General features: G+C 34.4%; 1 protein-coding gene across 8 annotated transcripts in view; it reads right to left on the reverse strand.

Annotated features, from left to right (window-relative positions):
- Positions 1 to 21,444, reverse strand: part of TENM2 (teneurin transmembrane protein 2) — a 3,817,113-nt gene that overhangs the window by 3,384,849 nt on the left and 410,820 nt on the right. For all 8 annotated transcript variants that reach the window (XM_074390353.1, XM_074390351.1, XM_074390352.1 and 5 more), the window contains exon 2: positions 19,144 to 19,186. The gene's annotated coding sequence lies outside the window, so the exon portion shown is untranslated. The remainder of the gene's footprint in view (positions 1 to 19,143; positions 19,187 to 21,444) is intronic.

Below are 21,444 nucleotides of genomic sequence, written 5' to 3' on the forward strand. Positions count from 1 at the left end.
GAAATCAGTTACTTAAGACTCAGTCATCTTTAATAAATAATATTTTTAAAGAAATCAAACCATATAATCCTGGATTTATGATAGATTATATGATAAAAAAAGTTTTCTCTTTCATTCATATGTTTTATTACCTACAATTCAATCTTTCTCAACCAAGAGTTAAAATAATACAAAAAGACAAAAATGGAAAACTCTCATTTTTGTCTCATTTTGTAAGGGTGCGTAACATTCTAAATAAAACAGACTCTGAGGAAAAGCAAGTACTCATTCAATCTCCCTTAAAGAACACTGGATAAACGTCAGTATTTCCTCACAGTTGAGTCTCCAAGCACTTATTTCTTTGCTTTTAATTTTAACCAGAGTCAATGTTGCCCTGTCTTCCTTTACATTTGTTTTGAAATCTTCTGCCATTTTTCTTTTCCCTCTCTTGTTGAAGTTGTCAGATTCCATATTTTCCCTTCAGTATTTCACTCAGGCTTAATGAAAATTAACCTCACAGTCAAAACAAAAAGAAGCTAATGGAAGAAAAGAAGAAGGTAATAAGTTTATAAGAAAACCGATGCCATACCTAAGAAAATCAGTGTCAAAAGCTGTGATCATGTTATCACTTGATGATACAACATCATTAACACAGCTGATGTAAAGTTATCCTGAGTCTAAGTAATTGTGTCTGAGAGAAACACAGGTGTGGAGTGCATATACCACCCACTGGATTCCACTCAGAACCTCTGAAGGTCATATTTTGTCATCACATTTCAGATTCTGATACCAAAATAGCAGCATCTTTGATGATAAAAGGTAAGGCTGAAACATGAATGGAAAGCCAATTTCCTTCTTTATAATGCAGAAAGCTCACATTGAAAGGCATTTCCATTCTAATAGAAATACACTTCACACATTCCAAAGATCAAGAAACATTTGAATCTCTTATATCTGGTTTAGGACAATATTTCATTTTATGTTCCAGACTATTAGACTATCCTCCTATTCTGTCTCTCTCTCTCTCTCCTCCCTCCTGCTTCACTCCATTCCCTGTTCCCTGCTCCTTGACCTCAGATCTCAAGCAATAGTTTCAACTACACCTTAATCTGATACCTATAAATCAATCAGGTGGATTAAATGCCTGAGCATTAAAGTTTTATAACAAGCTCTTTAGAAAATAGATGTCAGGATACAACATCTACAGTGTAGTTTATATTTTCAAGGTGGCAACCCTTTCGTCTACTCACTTGTGGTTCACGTGACTATTTTTTGTAAACCTTGACCGGAAGAAACCAAAAAATATACACAAACTAAATTTAGGACACAGTAAAAATATTGTGTTTAATGTGTAACTTCCCCTCATTGAAAGAAAACAGAAACCTGCATATAAAATAACAATGTAAAAGAAAAAAAGTTAGGCTTTTCTCTTCCATTTACCCAGGAGCTCAGAAATAGTTGCATTTTGGAATAAATTAGTTTGTAAATATTTAGTATGCCTAAGTTTGATATCGTACAAGCAAATTTTCTTAGTTTGTATTTCATTAGATCTTTTTATTTTTAAAAAGAGATATCTTCACTGACAATAACTGTATTTAATGCTATGCCACACAAGATTATGAATCCTTCTGTTTTCTATTTTAGTTCGTCAAAAGAAGCACAACTATCCATTCTTCAAGGCTAAATTATTCCAATTTCTTTAGAAACTTCCTAGGTTATTCTAGATCTATCATGAATTGGACAATACACGTTTTTAGTTGGTTCTCATATGGGGAAATATTCCTCCCCTCCCCTAAGTACGTGTGACACCCATGATACTGATTTCATTCACAGGACCAAGGCTGGCATGTGACTCAAGTCTGGTTAATGAGAGCCTCACACTTTTCTGACCCCAGTGATTGGCTCTTGCCTCATCAGAACCAATTAGACATCCTGAGCGTTTGCTGTGATTTCTCATGCAGCGATGGTCTTCTTTTCCCACAGTATCGGACTAGTGAAGCCACCTTGCCAACAGAAGAAAGTCTGTCTACAAATGGAGCTAGTATAAAACAGAACCAAAATTTGGAGATAACCATTGGATTGAGAAAGGCATTGTTTGATCCTTTGAATCAAGCAGCTAGGAAGTTCATCTGTGTTGTTGGAAGTCTCAGTTACCTGTGATTATTTTTCCGTTTTGTTTAAACTACTTTGGGTTGAATTTGCTGTGCTATGCAACCAAAATACACTTAACTGACACACCTAGCCATGATTCTTACTTCAGATTATCCATAGAAATGAAATCTGCACAAACTGGCATTTAATAATATATGTACTTAAATTATTTGGTATATTTTAAAGAATGCTTATTTTTATATCCCTGATAGGGTTTAATTTCCACAGGGAACATTGTATCTTCCAGTTAGCACTGACCTCCCTACATTCTGTTGTGCTATCATAAGTATAACTATAATGCACAGAAACACAATTTCTACTGAAGCAAAATATTGCTAAAGATCCTATTGACCTGATGTCCTCACTTGAATTATAATACTAATAGAAAGAAGAAAAGTGGTTACCCTGTTCAGATATCTTTTCAGTTTAATGATCAGATGGATTATTTAGCAATGAATTTTATCATAATGCAATTAGTTGACCAAGAATAACAGAACTGCATTTATCATGTTACTTACTTAAGCATAATTATATAGAAATTAATAATAAACAATGGGTTTTTGATATAACTCTTCAATACCATAAACATTGGCAATCCTAAGAAACGTTTCTGGCTGATCTATAAGGACCAAAATATCTTTGTACCCTTCTTTGTTCTATTCTGTTACTCTGAGTATCATCATTATTTATGTTAGTCTGTGTTGAGATGTTACATCTATACATTTGGTTTAAATTTTTAATTGCATAAATATCTGTCTGCAACTATAATTTTTCAAAGTGGACTTTTTAGGTAGTTTTTTAATCAATGGTTTTAAACATTTTTCTAACACTTTCTAATAAATGTCTATCTCAGTTAATTATTATCACTTAGGATTCTTTTTTCTATTTTTATAGTGGCTAAGGTATTCTAAGTCTTTCTCTCTCTCACACTTGTATGTTTACATGATCTGAAGCTTTGCTTCAGTTGCTTCAGTGATGTGACTTTATATCAGCCACCCAATTTCACTAAAAGAAACTTTCCTCCTGGTTAAGGACAGTTCCTATATCAAGTAAAAACAACCTTGATATCAAGTTATTTTCCATTAATTATCTAGAGCATTTTTCTTGGTTGAAAGTGACAGGAATTTTATTTTCATTTAAGTGCCATCAGATTTGCATTTACCAGAGTCTTGCATTTAAGATGCACTTGATGATTATATGTTGACAAATTTTAAAAAATGTTGACTGATAAAAAGAAAGCACATCATTCATTTTCCCCTCTTGGTTTCTTAAGAAAAAACTGTGGCATTCAACGTAAGTTCTATTATAAGAAGTGTGCTAAGTTTAGAACTCTCTATTAGCTGAAATAAGAGTTTCTAGGCTGATGATCAGTAATTCAGTAAATTACTAAATTTAATTGAATGCATGTGTCAACATCTAATTAAGGTCATCAACTCAACAAGAATTATGCTACCATCTTCATTGTGTTATTAACAAAGAGTTGCTCTTCAGTCTAAAGGCTCTGCACTGAATCCATTCTTTAAATACAGTTCCTAATCCAAGATTAATGTATTCAGTTTACTTTTGTGTAAAACCCATTGACTTCATATAAGCTTTAGTGCAACTATTGAAACTCAGAGTCTCTGCAAACCTCAACTGGAATAGGACTGGATTTTAATATAAGAACAATTTATTAGGACATGTGAACCATCATCTTCTTTATTTGTATTTTGGTTTACCAACTTGTATAATGAACCTCTTTTCTCCTGAAAATCAATCTGCAGCAAGGTTGTATTATATACCTGCTATATATAGCACAGTATAGTACGTAAGTGGTTTAAGTTTTGATGGCCTATTCTTTTGAAGAATTTTCAATATTACTAAAGTATTTAAATATCTCTAAGGGATATAATATCTCAAATATTAAGTATCTCAATGGGATATAATAATTTTATTTGATCGAGTTCTTATTTGTTATAGTGAGAAAAATTGAAGTATTTATGAAGGCTGATGAAATGATTCCTAGAGGTAGAATTTGAAAGTATAAGATAGGTAAGCAGTACTGTATAAAGGGAATGGAATTAGAGCAAAAAGGAACTGGTCGCAAAAATCAAGATAACAGGACCACATCATCAGGGACCAGTCAGGAGACTACCCTTGTAAAACATAGGGCATATGCTGGGGAACTTATATGGCATCTCAGTAAAATGAATAATATAAAAAATTTAAAATTTATACTGTTTTTTTTTTTTTTTTTTTTTTTTTTTTAGACAGCATCTCATTCTACCACCCAGGCTGAAGTGCAGTGGGGTCATCTTAACTCACTGCAACCACCAACTGCTGGGCTCAAGCAATCCTCCCACCTTGGCCTCCCTAGTAGCTGGGACACAGGCATGTGCCATGACACTCAGCTAATTTTTTCTACTTTTTGTAGGTATGCGGTCTCACTATTTTGTCCAGGCTGATCTCCAACTCATGGGCTCAAGCGATCTGCCAGGCTCCCAAGTGCTGGGATTACAAGTGTGAGCCACCACGCCCAGCCATATTCAGGTGTTTTAAAACAGTACAAGCAGTAGATTTGTAGAAATAAAGGCTATGTCAAACATTATATATACTTGGAAGTTTCTTCTGAAACTCAGAGTCTAGTTATCAATCATTACTATCATTACTGCTCTCCTGAAATCTTGAAGTTAATAATGTAATTAAGTAGCAAGAATTTAGAGAGAAAATAATAAAAAGTTTAAACATTTGGTAAGAACCATAGTTACACAGGAAGAAAAAAAGAAAAATCAAAGTAGACAAAGAGGTAGCAGACAAAAAGAGAAACCACATTCTAGAGTTTCATGCAAGCAAAGTGGGGCAGTATGTTTCTTCTCTTTGTTTTTTTCTTGAATGAGAATGCATATATATGACTTTCTCACCACTGTAATTTTTATTCCACAGTTCTTAATAGACAATCTAACCTACAATTACCAAAGAATGAACAGAATAGCTCTTTGGATTGCAGGGCACTGAAAACACATTTACACTTAACAGGAGGTGATTAGTTGGTAGAATGTGTTTGAAAGGCTGAAAATCCCATACAATAAATATCAGTCATCTCTTTCTGGGGTTGTTTTTCATCGCTGACTAAAAACACAGTCAATTCATTAAATTATCTTTCAAATTTTCATATTGTGCTAGGGAAGTTATTAGGGAATTTTTTAGAATGTCACCTCCCATGGACTGGTAGAAACACAAAACATGTGGTCAACTATAATTGAATGAAGTCTCCTGGAAATATTTAGTATCAAACAGCAATCTCTTAACACAAAATAATTTGGTTTGGAGAGTCAAAGCTATATTAAAGAAACATTTTTTAGTTTATTATGCAAAAACCACTGAGGTTGAAGTAAACACACAAAAAAACAAAACAGTTCCTTCGGTCAAGCTCACCATCTAGTGAGAATAATAAATAGGAAACAATAGGACAAATATCACTGATATACTGTGGTAATGTAACTGGAGTAGCTGCAGCTGGATTCCCTGGTTCCCACACTGGGAGTCGAAATCAGGTCAGATGGTTGATAATCAGGAGTCCCAACTGCTAGACGACCACAGAAGCAGAGTAGCTATAGCTGGAACTTAGCTCCTGGCCTTTCCTAACCCTGAAGGAAAGGAGCCTCAGTGTCATGGTGCATGTTAGAGCTCAAACAGAACTTGTGGACCCAAAGAGTGTGCTATAGTATAATTTATTAGGCAGAGTGAAAGGACAGCTTCCACACTGCCATGGAAGGGGACCCAGAGAGGGTGCCTTCCCAGGCTGGGGTGGCTAGAGCCAGCCAGAGAAGGTGAGAAAAGGCAATTTTATAATTTAGTTGGATCTTAAACATAAAGAGGTGGGGAGTTTGGGGGTTTGTTTATTATTTGTTTGTTTGTTTTTCTAGTTGAAAAGGCGAAGTCCATGATAGGCAAAGAGAACATGTGCTAAGTTACGGCAAGGCAAAGCCATTTTATATTTTAGCAACACCAAGTTGCTCTATGAGGCTGAAATTTAGACACTCAGAAAAGTAGCTAATGTGAAGGCTGCTCTAGTCAAAGTAGTCACCACAGCTCAGAAAATCCAGAGTTTCAAAAAACTACACTTGTCTTGCTATTTAGGTCCCCGTTTGAATATTATAATTCCATTGAGATCTTCCCTGAAAGCAAGCTCCTACCTTCATCTTCAGCCCTAGCACATTACCTTATTTTACTTCTATCCCATTTTTCTTTGACCACAAAACTTATGACTGCCTACTGTTTTTAATTATATATGTACTTATTTATTGTTTGCATATTTTTTTCTATGAATATAATTTCCCTAAGAGCAGAGCCCACATCATTGTATTCTGGAATATTCTGAAGGATAACCTAGACATGTATTCTATATGTACGTAAGAGTAACTGATGAGCACACAAAATTTCAGTCATCATATATTCATCCTCATTTAGGAGAGTGATGGATTTTAAAGAGAGCAAATAGTAATCCTAAAATTAACAATAAAAGCTTAACTAATTAAAGAAATAATGATTCCCTAAAGATTATAATCTCATTCACTAGGGTCTAATTTTCAATAAAATGTTATACCTAGGTTACTTACTCAAAAAGAGTAAAAAGATTAAAACTCAAAAACTAATGCATTTATTTTCAGGACTAACAAAAAAGATAAAGAAGCTTGAATTAAACGAAAGTTGTTAACAGAGAAAGCAAAAAAGATTTGATGCTGAAAGCTTAAATTCCAAATTCTCTTTTCAAGTTTCTAGAAAATTAGGTATTCACTAATTTCTACATGGATAAAATAACTTTTCTTTATGAAGAGAAATAATATTCAGTTCTTTTCCTATCACCCCTAATGTCCAGGAATATAAATCATGTAATTATTAACATTAGGCTGCCAGAGAACTAACAGTTTCTTTAGCATCTACCTTTACAATTCTAAAATTGTCTTTCAAGGCTCACTCTGCAAAGAGATTTTTCCCCCAATGTGCAATGGCTTTAAAAAAATGTCTGCAAATTCTTTGACATTTCATCAAGAAAAAGTAGAGTCCATGTTACCTCCTCCCACTGAATACTAGTGGGATGGTGATTTGCTTATAACGAATGAAATAAGGTGGAAGTGACATTGTGTCATTTCTGAGGTTAGGTCATAAAATTCAACGTAGCTTCTGTCTTACTCACTAGAACACTCTGAACTGTCATGTAAAGAAGCCATACTCTTAGGAAGCCCAAGACACATGAAGAAACTACATGCAGATCTACCATCCAAAGTCCAAGTGTAGTTTAAATTTGACAGCTAGAATGCATTGCTTAATGATCACTGGTCACTCACCCTCAAATGTTGAGTTTCTCCAGCTGAGGCCCTATCACTGAACAGAGAAAATCCATTTCTGCTGTGACCTTTCCAAATTCTTAACCTGTAGAATCAGTGAGTGTAACATAATTGTTATTCTAACCCACTGAATACTGCAGTGATTATTATGCAGTAATAGTAGTTGCTATATGAAGATTAGAGATATGCTGTATCAGCATGAACAAATATTCATATAAGCATGGAGTGAAAAGCAGATAATCCTTCAAGAGAGACCTCTAACACAAAAGCCCATTATCAAATAACCAATTACTCATTGTTAAAAAGTACACCACTTAGCCGGCAAGAACACTACCATTTAGAAATTCTAAACAATATTTACCAGAGAAAGTATTACAGTATTCTATCATGCCAAGTGCTCTTTAGAAACTGAAAGTACTCAAGGATTTTAGCTAAAACCAGATTTGTGTTTTCTACTTGTACTAAACTGGTAATTATGAACTGGAATCCCTATTATTCTTGTAAGACTTTACATCTAAGTATTTCTGCCTTTAAAACATGCCTCTAAGTGTGGGAAAGAGATGTTTAAAACAAACACGCAAGCAATCAAATGAAAACAATAGAAGGTAACCTCTTTTCATCAGAATTCTTTCAGCCTAGAGAATGTTTTTCTGCCTATTTGTATCGCTGGTTGACTTCCTTATACCAAGTTATTTGAGCAAAGGTTTTTGAATCTCAATCAAAATATCACTACTTTTTCTGGTTATAATAATTTCACTCATGAAAGGTAATACTTAGCCCAAGGGTTGTCCCTAAAAATGAGAGAGAAGTTTTAGTGCAGGTTTCACATAGTAGTAAATAATAAAATATTACCTATTCAACTTAGTATGGTTTATTATTCCAGATGATATTCCAAGTTTTGCAACAAATCAAAATGTTTTTTTCCTAACACAATGCAAAATTGCCAGATTTCAATGATTATTTTGTGGTAGCATGCCATTCCCAAACATTAATAGATAATAGTTTCAATATCATATAACGTCACTATTATTTTGTCTTCAATAACTTCTCTTTGGATTTTCTCATTTAAACGTGAAAACATGTCATCTTTCATGACCATATAACGTATTTAAACAACTAGGCTGTAAATTCTGTTCAATATATTTAAGGGGGCATTGGCAATTTTATAGTGCTGATGAACAGAAATAAAATATGAATCCCAAGCAAGAGCTGCATAAAGAATTTTAAAATTTATAGCCCCATTTCAAAAAGGAAAAAATAAATAGGTGAAGTTAATTACAAGATATACCCAATCTAACCTAATATGTCAAAATATATTTCAACTCATAATTAATAAAAATAAATATTTTAATTTTTTGTTATAGTAAGCTTTTGAAAGACAGTGTTTATTTCACACTTAGTATATCTCAATGTCATCTAGGCTTGTTTCCTTTGTGTGTGTGTGTGTGTGTGTGTGTGTGTGTGTATACATTTAAGGGGTTCGAGTGTAATTTAAGGGTTAAGTGTTACATATATATATTACATAGTGATAAACCCTGGAATTTTATGTAACCATCACCTGAATAACGTTCATTGTACCCATTAAATAATTTTTTCAGCCCTCATCTCCTTCCTTACCTCTCACTCTTCCTAGTATTCAATGTCTTCTATTCCACATTCTATGTTTCTGTGTACACATTATTTAGCTGCTGCTTATCAATAAGAACATACCGTATTTGACTTTCTGGCTTTGAATTATTTCACTTAAGATAATGGCCTCCTGTTTCATCCATGTTGTGGCAACAGATGTGACTGTATTCTTTTTTATGACTGAGTAGTATTTCATTGTATATATTTACCACATTTAATTTATCCCATCACCCACTGAGAGACACTTAGGTTGATTCCATATATGTTTGCTATTGTAAATAGTACTGAGATAAACATACTAGTGCAGATTTTTTTTTTTTCATATAGTGATTTCTTCTCCTTTGGGTAGATACCCAGGATGGGGATTGCTGGATCAAATGGTTGTTTTATTTTTAGTTTTTTGAGAAATCTCCATACTGTTTTTTTGCCTAGAGATCATACTAATTTACACTTCTACCAACAGTGTTTAAGTGTTCTTTTTGGTCCACATTCTCACCAACATCTGTTTTTTGCGTTTTGTTTACTTTTTAGTAATAGCCACTCTGACTAGTATGAGATAATATCTCATTGTGGTTTTAATTGTATTTCTCTAATGATCAGTAATGTTGAACTTTTTTTTTTCATATGCTTGTGGCCATTTGTATGTCTTCTTTTGAAAAATGTCTGTTCATGTGCTTTTGCCCACTTTTTGTGGGTATTAAAAAATTTATTATTTTCTGTTGTTTTTATTGTTGGGTTGCTTGAGTTCCTTGCAAATTCTGGATATTAGTCCCTTATGGTATGCATAACTTGCAAATAAAATTTTCATTCTGTAAGTTGTCTGTTCAATCTGTTGATTATATCTTTTGCTGTACAGTAATGTTTAATTTAAATCTCATTTGGCTATGTTTGTTAGAGCATACATGTGACTAGTGTAAACCATGTTGAATAGTGCAACTACAGAAGATCACCCACTGAGGAGCAAATCTCAGGTTTGGAACATTTTGATCTGCTTTATTTTTCCCCTTTATAGCGAGGCTCTAATTCTTTCAAATACTCCAAATAATAATCTGCTTTGAATTTGATTCTTTTAGAAAAATTTTAAAAAGATTTATTATTTGAAATAATCTTTCATTTCTCCCATTTAGTTTTAATAACAAATGCCTGTATGCTGCTCAAAATTAACATGTAGATTCACCAAAACTTCAGAAAGAACTCTGTGTAACAAATTAATGATTATTTGGGCTTAAATATTAATTACTTGAAGAAACCTTTTCTGTCCACCTTCTCTTACTGTCTCCACCTGTCTCCCATCAGCCACTTCATCATGAAATTCTGCTCAATTTTTTTCATGATTCATAAGCCTATTTGAAAATATGTTACTACTGAAATCACTTTATCTGTTTATTGTTTATCTCTGTAAATATAATACAGACTCTCTGAGAGCACACAGATTTCTTTCCTCAAGCACTAATGCTGTTCATTTTCTAGAAGAAGATCTACCACATTGGAGGTGCTCAAGAATATTAATTAACTGAATTAATAAATATCTTCATTAAATTGTAAAAATATAGATATTCTTCAATCTAATTTATACCAAGAAACTCAGCTGAAATATTATTTAGAAAGTTTTATCTGAGAGTCACTGTCTTCTCAGATTTTGTCAAGAAAGCAATGCAATTTCTCTTATGGCTCATATGGTGGAATGTCCATCTCTTTAACAGAAAGAAATACAGAGAGAGATAAAGAATTCACATTTGTGCATTTAGGATAAGAGAAAAATTTATTCCTTTCCAAATATCATCTACAGTCTGTCTGATACAATGCTATTAATTCAACATACAAACATGTTTCTTTCTTATTATTGAAAAAGCCTCTCAAATTTAATTAAAGCCAATAAAGAAATTAAAAGCTTAATGAAAGCAAGAATCCTCTGAGTGTGTTCATGCTGTTATCAGACTGTGATGTTGTAAAAGATAGGATTATGATTTTACTGCCTGAGCAACCAAGAATAGAGAAAGGATGAAGAGGAGAATTTTGAAAAGTCTCCTGGTGAGGAAAATCTCAGAGTGAAAAACTGTGGTGCTTAATGAAGTCAAAGGAGAAATTCAATACCAAAGGGCTAGCTTGTGAGCATCACCATTATTTGAAGTAAGAGGGACAAATAATTGGAGAGGTGTTTAAACAAGATTTCTACTCAACATGAAACTTGATGGGAACCTCTCAGAATATGTCCACTATCTCTTCCCAAGTGATCTTTCAATTATTGGAATCAGGCTGGGTCAGATCATAAGTAATATTTATTTTTATTTCACTTTAAAAATGAATTATTTCCTGAAGTAGAAAGTCAAGACAAACTTCCATTCTTTTGCACTTAGAGAAAGATTCCCTTCCTCCCACTACCTATCCCATGAAGTATTGAAAGCTTAAGCAATAGTGGTGAAGAGAGAGATATGTGAGTACAAGGCTCAAGTAATTCTGGCCCCCAAATCTCCTTCAGAAGGAGTGAAGAGGCTCCCCTAGACACCCACATTCTCCCACCACTTCTACCTCCTTGATACCACTATGACTACATCCTTTTTCTGGTCTATTTCAAATCCCTGTAAGAAGCCACTGACTTCATCTCTCATTTTCCTCATTTTTACCTGCTTAGGCTGCACATCCCTGTTTAGTCCCCATTCGCAAGTCTTCCACAGTTTCTAAGACTCCCCACTATGCTGTGTGGAATTTGCCGTGTAATATCCTGAAACTTTAATGTTCCCTTCATCATCTTGCTCAAAGAACCCCTGGGTCTTCTCTGAGGATGCTTTCCCAGCGAAGCATTGTGTATTTTCTCTCTTTCTCACACCACGAGGCCTGGTAGTGGACTCTGTGACCTCCTTATGCCTCATCTCCAGTTCCAGCTTCTTCCCTCTGCCTTCTCTTGGTAATGCTGTAGTGAGGACATGACCAGCCCAGACCAGCCCTTACTGCAATCAGCTACTGTGCCTCAAGTTACTCCTCACTTTTTAAAGAGTTTGGTTTCTGTATCACTCGCTTTCTCCAAGACAACTCCAGTCTTAAATCTTGGTGACATCAATTTATACAAAGATGATTCTCCCAAATTTCTCTCTTCCCAGTAATTTGGAATCTTACCCTCCAATGATGGAGTCCTCCACCATCTCTCAGACACAATTTTCATGGTCATACATGTTACAGTAACTTCTCCACATTTACAGCTTCAAGCATCCTGCTTTCTCATCATTTGTTTCTCTCTATACATCTTACTTGCTTCAGGACATCAATACCAACAGTTCTTTCTACACATACAATCTCACCAGCTCTTCTATTCATTTTCTCACACTTGTTTTATACTTTCCCAATTTAAATTCCACAATTAATTATACAATCACAAACTTGGATACTCCCTCAACTTTCTGTCTCTTGATTCATTATATTCACTTGACAAAACCATAAATCTAGTGAAATGCAATTTTCCGCCAACTCTACACTTGGACCCAGACAGCTGAATATGGCTAGCAAAAAAAATTTAAAAATAAAAATATGTTAAATGCTTGGACAGGAACCTCAGTTGTCTTAATATTGTCTGGCACTTAAGTTTCCCACCATCATAGACAATTGTATGATGCCTTTCCTCTCTTCAAATCTTCAATATTTCTCAATTTCACATTCAGTTGACAATCTCATTTCTCTTTTCTTGAGAAAATCAAATAAACTAGACTGGTGCTCTTAAAACTTCTACTCTTGGGCTGGGCACGATGGTTCATGACTGTAATCCCAGCACTTTGGGAGACCAAGGCAGGTGGATCAGGAGGTCAGGAGATGGAGACCATCCTGACTAACATGGTAAAACCCCATCTCTACTAAAAGTACAAAAAATTAGCTGGGTGTGATGGCACACACCTGTAGTCCCAACTACTCAGGAGACTGAGGCAGGAGAATTGGTTGAACCTGGGAGGCAGAGGTTGCAGTGAGCAGAGATTGCACCACTGCATTTCAGTCTGGGTGACAGAGCAAGACTCCATCTCAAAAAAACAAAAAACAAAAAAACAAAAACACAAAACTTTTACTCTCCTACAAACTTCTGCACCACAATTATATAAATGGAATGCATTTTATTTCATTTATGCCAATTTTGTTGTCTTTCATCCCAATTATATAAATGAAATGTTCATAATGCCATCTACAATCATCACATTGGAACTAGAGATCCCATGACTTTCTACCTAGCGAGGGATATCATTCTCCCTTATCATCAGATTTATCCTCACCACCATCTCCACCAGATTACTCCCATTCCCAACCCCCTCCCCTACTTCTACTACCTTCTACCTCCTTTATTTGCTCTCCTTTATAGAAAAAATACTTTGAAACAATCTTCTGGTGTACACTGCTTTCAATTTTCCTCTTCTCATACTCTCTTAAGTTCACTTTCATCCCCACAAATGACAGTTCTCTGGACTCATATTACCTAATCCAATGGCAGCAGGTGACACAGTTGGACACTTTCTCTTTCTTAAAGCATTTTCTTCATTTAATGCTCAGGTTATTTTTCTACCTCTGTGACCCTCATCAGAGTATACCAGTCTTCATTTCTTACATCTCTTCATTTCTATTTCTGATCTGTTCCCTTGGTGACTTCACCCAGCTTCCTGGCTTTAAATGTTAATTCGGATATCCAAGTGCCTAGAAAACATCTCCACTTGGATGTTGAATTGGCTTCTCAAAGTTAACACATGCAAAGCTGATTTCTGATCTTCCTTTATCTGTGTCTTCCATATTTTGGTGAAGATTGCTCTATTCTTTCAGTGAAGATTGCTTTAGATTGCTTTATTCTTAACTCCTTACTTTATCTTATATTCCTCATCTAATTCATAAGCTAATCATGTGGGGTTAACCTTCAAATTGTATCTATATTCTGATCACTTTCTACCATTTGCACTGTCACTGTCCTGTTCCAAACTCTAGATAACTTTAATTGCTTCCCGACTGGTCCTTACTTCAACTTGTGCATTCACTCTTTGGTGTATTCTCAGCAAAACAGCCAAAGTAACTCCACTAAAATCCAAGTAACATTTTATAATCTCTATACTTAAAACTCTCTATACTTAAAACTCTAGTTTCCCCCCATTTTATTCAAACTAACTTATTTAGTGCTCCAAATTCCATATGAAGTAAGTTCAAATATTGAAACTTATCCAACAGTCTCATAGATAATTTTTTAAATGAACATAGAAATTGACATTTCTGGTCTTAAAGCTTGAATTTTACATTTGTTTTATCTAGTTTCTTCCTCAGGAAATGACATTCAGGCATCTGAAAAAAGGTATAAATGAACTGAAACTCACCAGATTACCAAATCCAGAAAATGAAATGTTGGACCCCTCATTTATCATGATTGCTTCCTTGCTCTTCCCTAGTTCCTGTTTTTTTGTTGTTGTTGTTTTGTTTTTTTGTGTGTTTTTTTTTTTTTTCACATTTCTTACTTGCTATATAAATGCCTAGTTTTAGTCAGTCAGTGAGATGGATTTGAGAATGATCTCCCATTTGCTTTGGCTTAGCACCTGATTAAAGCTTCTTCCTTGTCAATACTCATTGCCTCTATCATTGGCTTTCTGCGCAGCAACTAGCAGGGCCTAGACCAAACCCCTGGTGTTTTGATAGCATAGTACCATTTTACATAATGGGAGGTAAAAATTTAACAATGATAGTAAAAAGATTACTGGCTGGCAAGGGTTATAATAAGATTCAGTCTTAGGAGTCCTGGCTTAAGAATTCATATTTGCAGCCATTATGATTCACTAAGAAAAGTGTTTTACCTAAATTAAACAGTAAAACCCTAAAGCCTCTCCATGTCTGGCTCTGCGGCTTATCTCAAGACCTCTTCCCCTATAAGCCCTCCTTTTGCCTATTCCTCCAGTCACATCAGCCCATTACTATTTTTTGAACTGTTCAGTCAGACTGAAATCCACAGTTCCCTCACCTGCCTCAAACTTTCCTTGCTTCTCTGTTTACATCCACTTGGCATTTCAAGTTTTCTGTTCTTCCAGTTGCTGATTTCTCTGTCATTCTTTAATGTATGCCATCTTCTTTCTGCTATGACTATTCTCATCATCAATTTGGTAAATGATTTCAAAGTGGTGGGGTGGCCAGGGTTGTCTGGCAAGACTCTGACTCCACAAAGTTGTGGATTCAAACAATTATTTTCTAGGATAGAGAGACTGAGATTTTCTTTTTCTTTCTTTCTTTCTTTTTATTTAAACTATTATTATACTTTAAATAATGGGGTATATGTGCAAATCTTGTAGAATTGTTACATAGGTATACACATGCCACACTGGATTGCTGCCTCCATCCCCCGCATCACCAACATTAGATATTTCTCCTAATGTCATCCCTCCCCAATCTCCCACTTCCTCTTATCTCCTAGGCCCCCACTCCCCAACAGACCCCAGTGTGGGATGTTCCTCTCCCTGTGAACATGTGTTCTCATTGTTCAACACCCACTTATGAGTGAGAACATTCAGTGTTTGGTTTTCTGTTCTTGTGTCAGTTTGCTGAGAATGACGGTTTCCAGATCTATCCATGTCCCTGCAAAGAAGATGAACTTATCCTTTTCAGAATAGCTACATAGTATTCTATGGTATATATGTGCCACATTTTCTTTATCCAGTCTATCACTGATGGATATGTGGGTTTGTTCCAAGTCTTTTCAATTGTAAACAGTGCCACAATGAACATACGTGTGCATGTGTCTTTATAATAGAACAATTTATAAGCCTTTGGGCATATACCCAGTAATGGGATTGCTGGGTCAAATGGCATTTCTATTTCTAGATGCTTGAGGAATCGCCACACTGTCTTCCACAATGGTGGAACTAATTTACACTCCCAAAAATAGTATAAAAGTGTTCCTGTTTCTTTACATCCTCTCTAGCATCTGTGGTCTCCAGGTTTTTTAATGATCACCATACTAACTGTTGTGAGATGGTATCTCAATGTAGTTTTGATTTGCATTTCTCTGATAACCAGTGATGATGAGCATTTTTTCCATATGTTTGTTGGCTGCATAAATGTCTTCTTTTATAAAGTGTCTGTTCATATCCATCACCCACTTTTTGATGGGGTTGTTTTTTTCTTGTAAATTCGTTTCAGTTCTTTGTAGATTCTGGATATTAGCCCTTTGTAAGATGGGTAGCTAGCAAATTTTTTTTCCCATTCTGTTGGTTGCTGGTTCACTCTAAAGATTAAAAAGATTCCCTATTTAATAAGTGGTGTTGGGAAAACTGGCTAACCATGTGCAGAAAGCTGAAACTGGACCCCTTCCTTATTATACCTTATACAAAAATTAACTCCAGATGGATTAAAGATTTAAACATAAGACTTAACACCATAAAAACCCTAGAAGAAAACATAGGCAATACCATTCAGGACATAGGCATACGCAAGGACTTCATGACTAAAACACCAAAAGCAATGGCAACAAAAGCCAAAATAGACAAATGGTATCTAATTAAATTTAAGAGCTTCTGCACAGCAAAAGAGACTGAGATTTTCTAGTCTTTCAGAGTCCTAGCTCCTTTCCATCTGAGGGATGCATTTGCTATTCCTTCCACCTGGAATATTCTAGTTCCTGGGATCTTTTTGCATTGCTGGCCCAGCTCAGTATCATGTCTCTGCTATATATCATCCCCTTGGGAAGATTTCTCTGGTTACTCTAGCTAACGTAGCCACCATCACTGTTCTGTTAACCACTCTATCCTAGCACATTTTCACTTTCTTCAGAGCAAAATATTTGACGATTTTGTATCTGTTTACATGTGTATAGATTATCTTCCCCCACTGAACTATGAGCTCTTTAAGCAAGGACTTTGTTCACTTTGATTTCCGTCACCTAGATCAGAGCCTTCCCAAAGAAAGTGAGAGATGAATATTTCTTAAATGTATGAATAAATCCTTATTTTTGTCTGACTTGATTTCAATAAGTATAAAAATAAAAAGAAGTATGAAAACTTCTGAAGTTTATCTAAATTTTGCAATTGCGTAGACAGACACTTAACTTTTTTCTACTAAAGTTAGTATGTGTATACATTATGGTCTATTTCCAATTTATCTTTCTCTATAAATAAGACATAGGCAATTTTAGCAATTCTTACAAGACAAGTACTCAACACATACAGTCTTTTCTTTTACTCCCCTAGTTGCAGCCATGAATATAATGGAATTTCTGCAATAGAGCAGTATTTTATGGCTGGTAGATATATATACATACATACAGTTATATATAAACACACACAGATAAAAATACATGCACACACATGCCGCTGTTTTTTTGTGTGTATATAGGTATTTACCTATTCGTTTGGTATGCTTAGAACATTGTCTTTCCCATATGGTTATTTGGCAGAATGCTGTTTTCCTTAAAGTTTAAGGTTAGATGAGGAGAAGCATGTTGCCAGGCCAGAAAATACACCACAAGAGAGAAATGTAGCTTATTAACAAATGCTATAAAACACACCCTGACACTTTGTCGTGTCATGCTGTAGTAAATTAGAAGAGCGTCCTTAGGTCTTAAGGGAGATATTGCAGCTCTGATCCTTTACAAGTTGATCTATGAATATAAACCTGGTAACGCCTGCAATATGTATCAGTGGCTAAATAAACCAACAGTTAATGCTTAGCACATAAAATTTTTGAGTAAAAATTCAAAGGAAGGTATGACTGTAGTCCTTATAAGAGGAAAAAAATACCTCAGAGGAAGAGAGCGTAATGAGGAAATTGGACATTTCTTAGATAAATGAGGCTATTGATATCAGAGATATACCAGCCATAATAAAAATAATGACAGTAAAGATGCTTACAAACCTCAATTAAAAAGTTACTTCCTTTTAACTTCAAGTTTTCTTCTTGTTTTGATTCAGTTAACCTTGTGTTTGAGGGCCAGTAGTGAATAATATTTTAAAACATTTTTGTATTTCTAATTTAAAAAATATATAATGGTTCTTTTCATTTCCCAGAGAAATAAAAACTTAGGTTCACACACACAAAAAAAACCTGTATATAAATGTTCAGTTTTATGAATGGAGCAGTTTTATTTACAATAACCAAAGGCTGACAACAATTTAGATGTCTTTATTTATTTATTTTGAGACAGAATCTCGCTCTGTTGCCCAGGCTGGAGTGCAGTGGCATGATCTTGGCTTACTGCAACCTCCACCTCCCAGTTTGAAGTGATTCTCCTTAACAGCCTCCCAAGTAGCTGGGATTATAGGCATGCACCACCATGCCTCGCTAATTTTTTGTGTTTTTAGTAGAGACAAGGTTTTGCCATGTTGCCCAGGCTGGTCTTGAACTCTAGAGCTCAGACAATCTGCTCGCCTCAGCCTCCCAAAGTGATGGGATTAAAGGTGTGAGCCACCGTGCCTGGCCAACTTAGATGTCTTTAAATGGCTAAATGGTTAAACTAACCAAGGTCCATCTATGCCAAAAAATACTAGTCAGCAACAAAAATTAATGAACTATCAATACAATGACTATTGGTGTACATCTTCAAGGAACTATATTGAGTGAAAAGCCAATCTTGTCCATGAATATACTGCATGATTCTATTTATAATATAATCTTCTTGAAATGACAATATTTTAGAAATGAAGAACAGATTAGTAATTACTAGAAGTTAAGGGGAATAGGAACATGGATATGGCTATAAAAGAGCAGTGGGAGGGATTCATGTGGTGATGGAAATGTTCTTTATATTACGCGTATCAATGTCAATAACCTAGTTTTTATTTCGTAGCATAAGTTTCCAATGCATTACACTGAGAGAAAACAGATAAAACTTATTCTTAAAGAAGTAACATTTTCATCTATTATCAGACATTCAAATCTCAGTGAAAATAAATAGCAGATACTTGGTGACTCCATTTCGGTATCTAATTTGATATGTCACATAAATAGAACAGAGTGCATATATTTATCAGCTCCTTGTATGTTAGAAATTCTATTTGAAAATAAAGATGTCATGCAATAAAATTATATGATCATTTTTATAAAATGTTATTTTATTAAACATTCTTACCATAAGAAGTTCTTCTTAGATAAGTTCCCAAAAGATGATTGCTCTGATGGAGGTTAAAAAAAAAAAGAAAAAGAAAATTAGAAATAATAAATATTACATCATATGCTATTTAAGAAGTTTTATTTTTCAAATTTAGATTCCTCCCTTTTCTTGAACTTAATGTATTTATTCAAATAAGACTACTGTCACTATATAAATAGTCAAAATACTTTCACATTTATTGTATGACTGCTGTTCTATTACAAAAAAAAGCATTCTATCAGAGGTGAATAATTGTCAGTGGTTTTCCACTTCTAATACAAATCATTTAACTTTACTGGCCTTAGTTTTCTTACTTATAAAATCATGAAATTTACTTGTAGGTATATCAAATCTAAAATTCTAATTATGTGTAAAGCTAGAACAATGTAATTTTAGTGTTTTAAAAATTGTACCCATGTTAATTTTGCAGTGCCAACTAAATAACTCTCTTTCCTTCCTTTTTTCTCAGAGCATAGAATATCAAGTTGTATTTCATTTTTCTCATGTTTAAATTGAAATGTGAAGCTATTGAGTAATTTGCAACTATTTATTTTTAATCAAGAGAAGAACATATTTTCCTTATGTTTTGGTAGTCTGAGCACTTGAAGCTCAAAATGAAACTGGAGAAAAAAATCTTCTAATTTCCCCCTGAGTGATTTAAATGCCTTTAAAAGGATCTCTTGCTCTTAGAAAATATTTACTTGCCCATCACTACTTTTTTCACTTCCTACCATGGGTTTTCCACTACCATACTTTAATTTAAATTTGGACTATGAACTTAGAACTGAGCAGAAGCAATAGATTTCCAAAATCAGAAGGCTGCTGGGAATCACTTTCAATAAGAGAAGAAAAACAAATGAATTACAGCCAGCATTAGGCTCTGGAATTGAAATTACAAGCACTCTGAGGAGTATTTATAGTATGCAGTCCAAGGATCCTGCTGCTCAGGTCCATTAACATTGTAGATCCTGCTGAATTATGAAAATATTCCTAAAAAGTAACAGTTTTACAAAAAGATGCCACAACCAAATTTCCAAAATACTCCCTTGATAAATAAAAACTTACATAAAACTAAGTATTTATATTGTAGTTTTAAGAAAACTTCAGGACGTGCGGATATATTTCACATGTTAAAAGCAGTGAAATGTCTGGTTGAAAATAAATGGGCAGAGTAACTGAAAACTCCATTAAATCGACCTGATTTTAAATTCCATCACTGATAGAAAATGACTTCAATACTCCCAAAGTAATAAACTCCATGTTCTTTGGTGCAGCTCAAGAATGCAGACTGGGGCAGGTAAAAGTTATAAGAAAGGTGATTTCATTTTATATAAGGGGGAAAATGCTTCATGAGATAGTTTTCGGTGAGTAAAAACATTTAAACAGAGGTTAGATGGCCTCCAATTGGCTATTACATAAAAGGCATCTGGACTAGACGATCTCTATGTTTATTTCCTGCACCTAAGATTGCATAATTATGTGTTTCAATGACATTTGTTGTGACCCTGCAATGAAATCTGAGAGGCAGAACAAGTCTGTGTTAATGTACTTTAAATATCAAGTCTAGAACTCTCTTTCCTTCCCTTTTTCTTAGTAATTCCTATAGGTCTAGCTTATCTATTAGGTAAATTATTAGACCTATAGGATACTCAGGAATTACTTTATTAGACCTTCTCCGAGAATTTTCCTGCCCCAGCCCTCATCTCGAAGCTGGGTTAGCTGTGTGTTTCTATAGCAAAAGTATTCACACCCATAGCATGGCTTTGCATATGGTACTATAACTGTCTACTGCCCTTACTAGAATTTAGGTTCCTATAGGTAATAGTCGTGATTACAATGACAAGGTATATTTTAAAAATTAGTTGTATGCAAGTACCAGTTCCAGAATGTTGATATACTTGTTTTCTGGGTATAAAAAATAATTTTTTTGAGATAAATTTGGAAGGTGCTGGATGATTCAGAGTTTAAGCAAATATATTTACTTAAGGACATAGCAGAACCATGAAACTGTTTCATATTCTGTAAATAACAATGATTATTAAAAAGGTAAGTAGATGCAGAACTTCTTAACACTATTTTACCTTGGATTTATTTTTTTATGGAGTATCTTCTAAGACTAGAGTTTATTTTTATCTTTCCTAATTTCCTCTAGAAAACGCTGAATTATATCATTCACCATTTCACTAGATAGTATCTGGCACTGAGTAGGAAAGAAAAACTAATTGTATCTATCAGTTACTAAAATTTAAACTAATTGCTTTCATGTTACATGATAAATGC

The sequence above is a fragment of the Saimiri boliviensis genome, chromosome 20 (genome assembly GCF_048565385.1).
Source record: "Saimiri boliviensis isolate mSaiBol1 chromosome 20, mSaiBol1.pri, whole genome shotgun sequence".
Taxonomy (NCBI): domain Eukaryota; kingdom Metazoa; phylum Chordata; class Mammalia; order Primates; family Cebidae; genus Saimiri; species Saimiri boliviensis.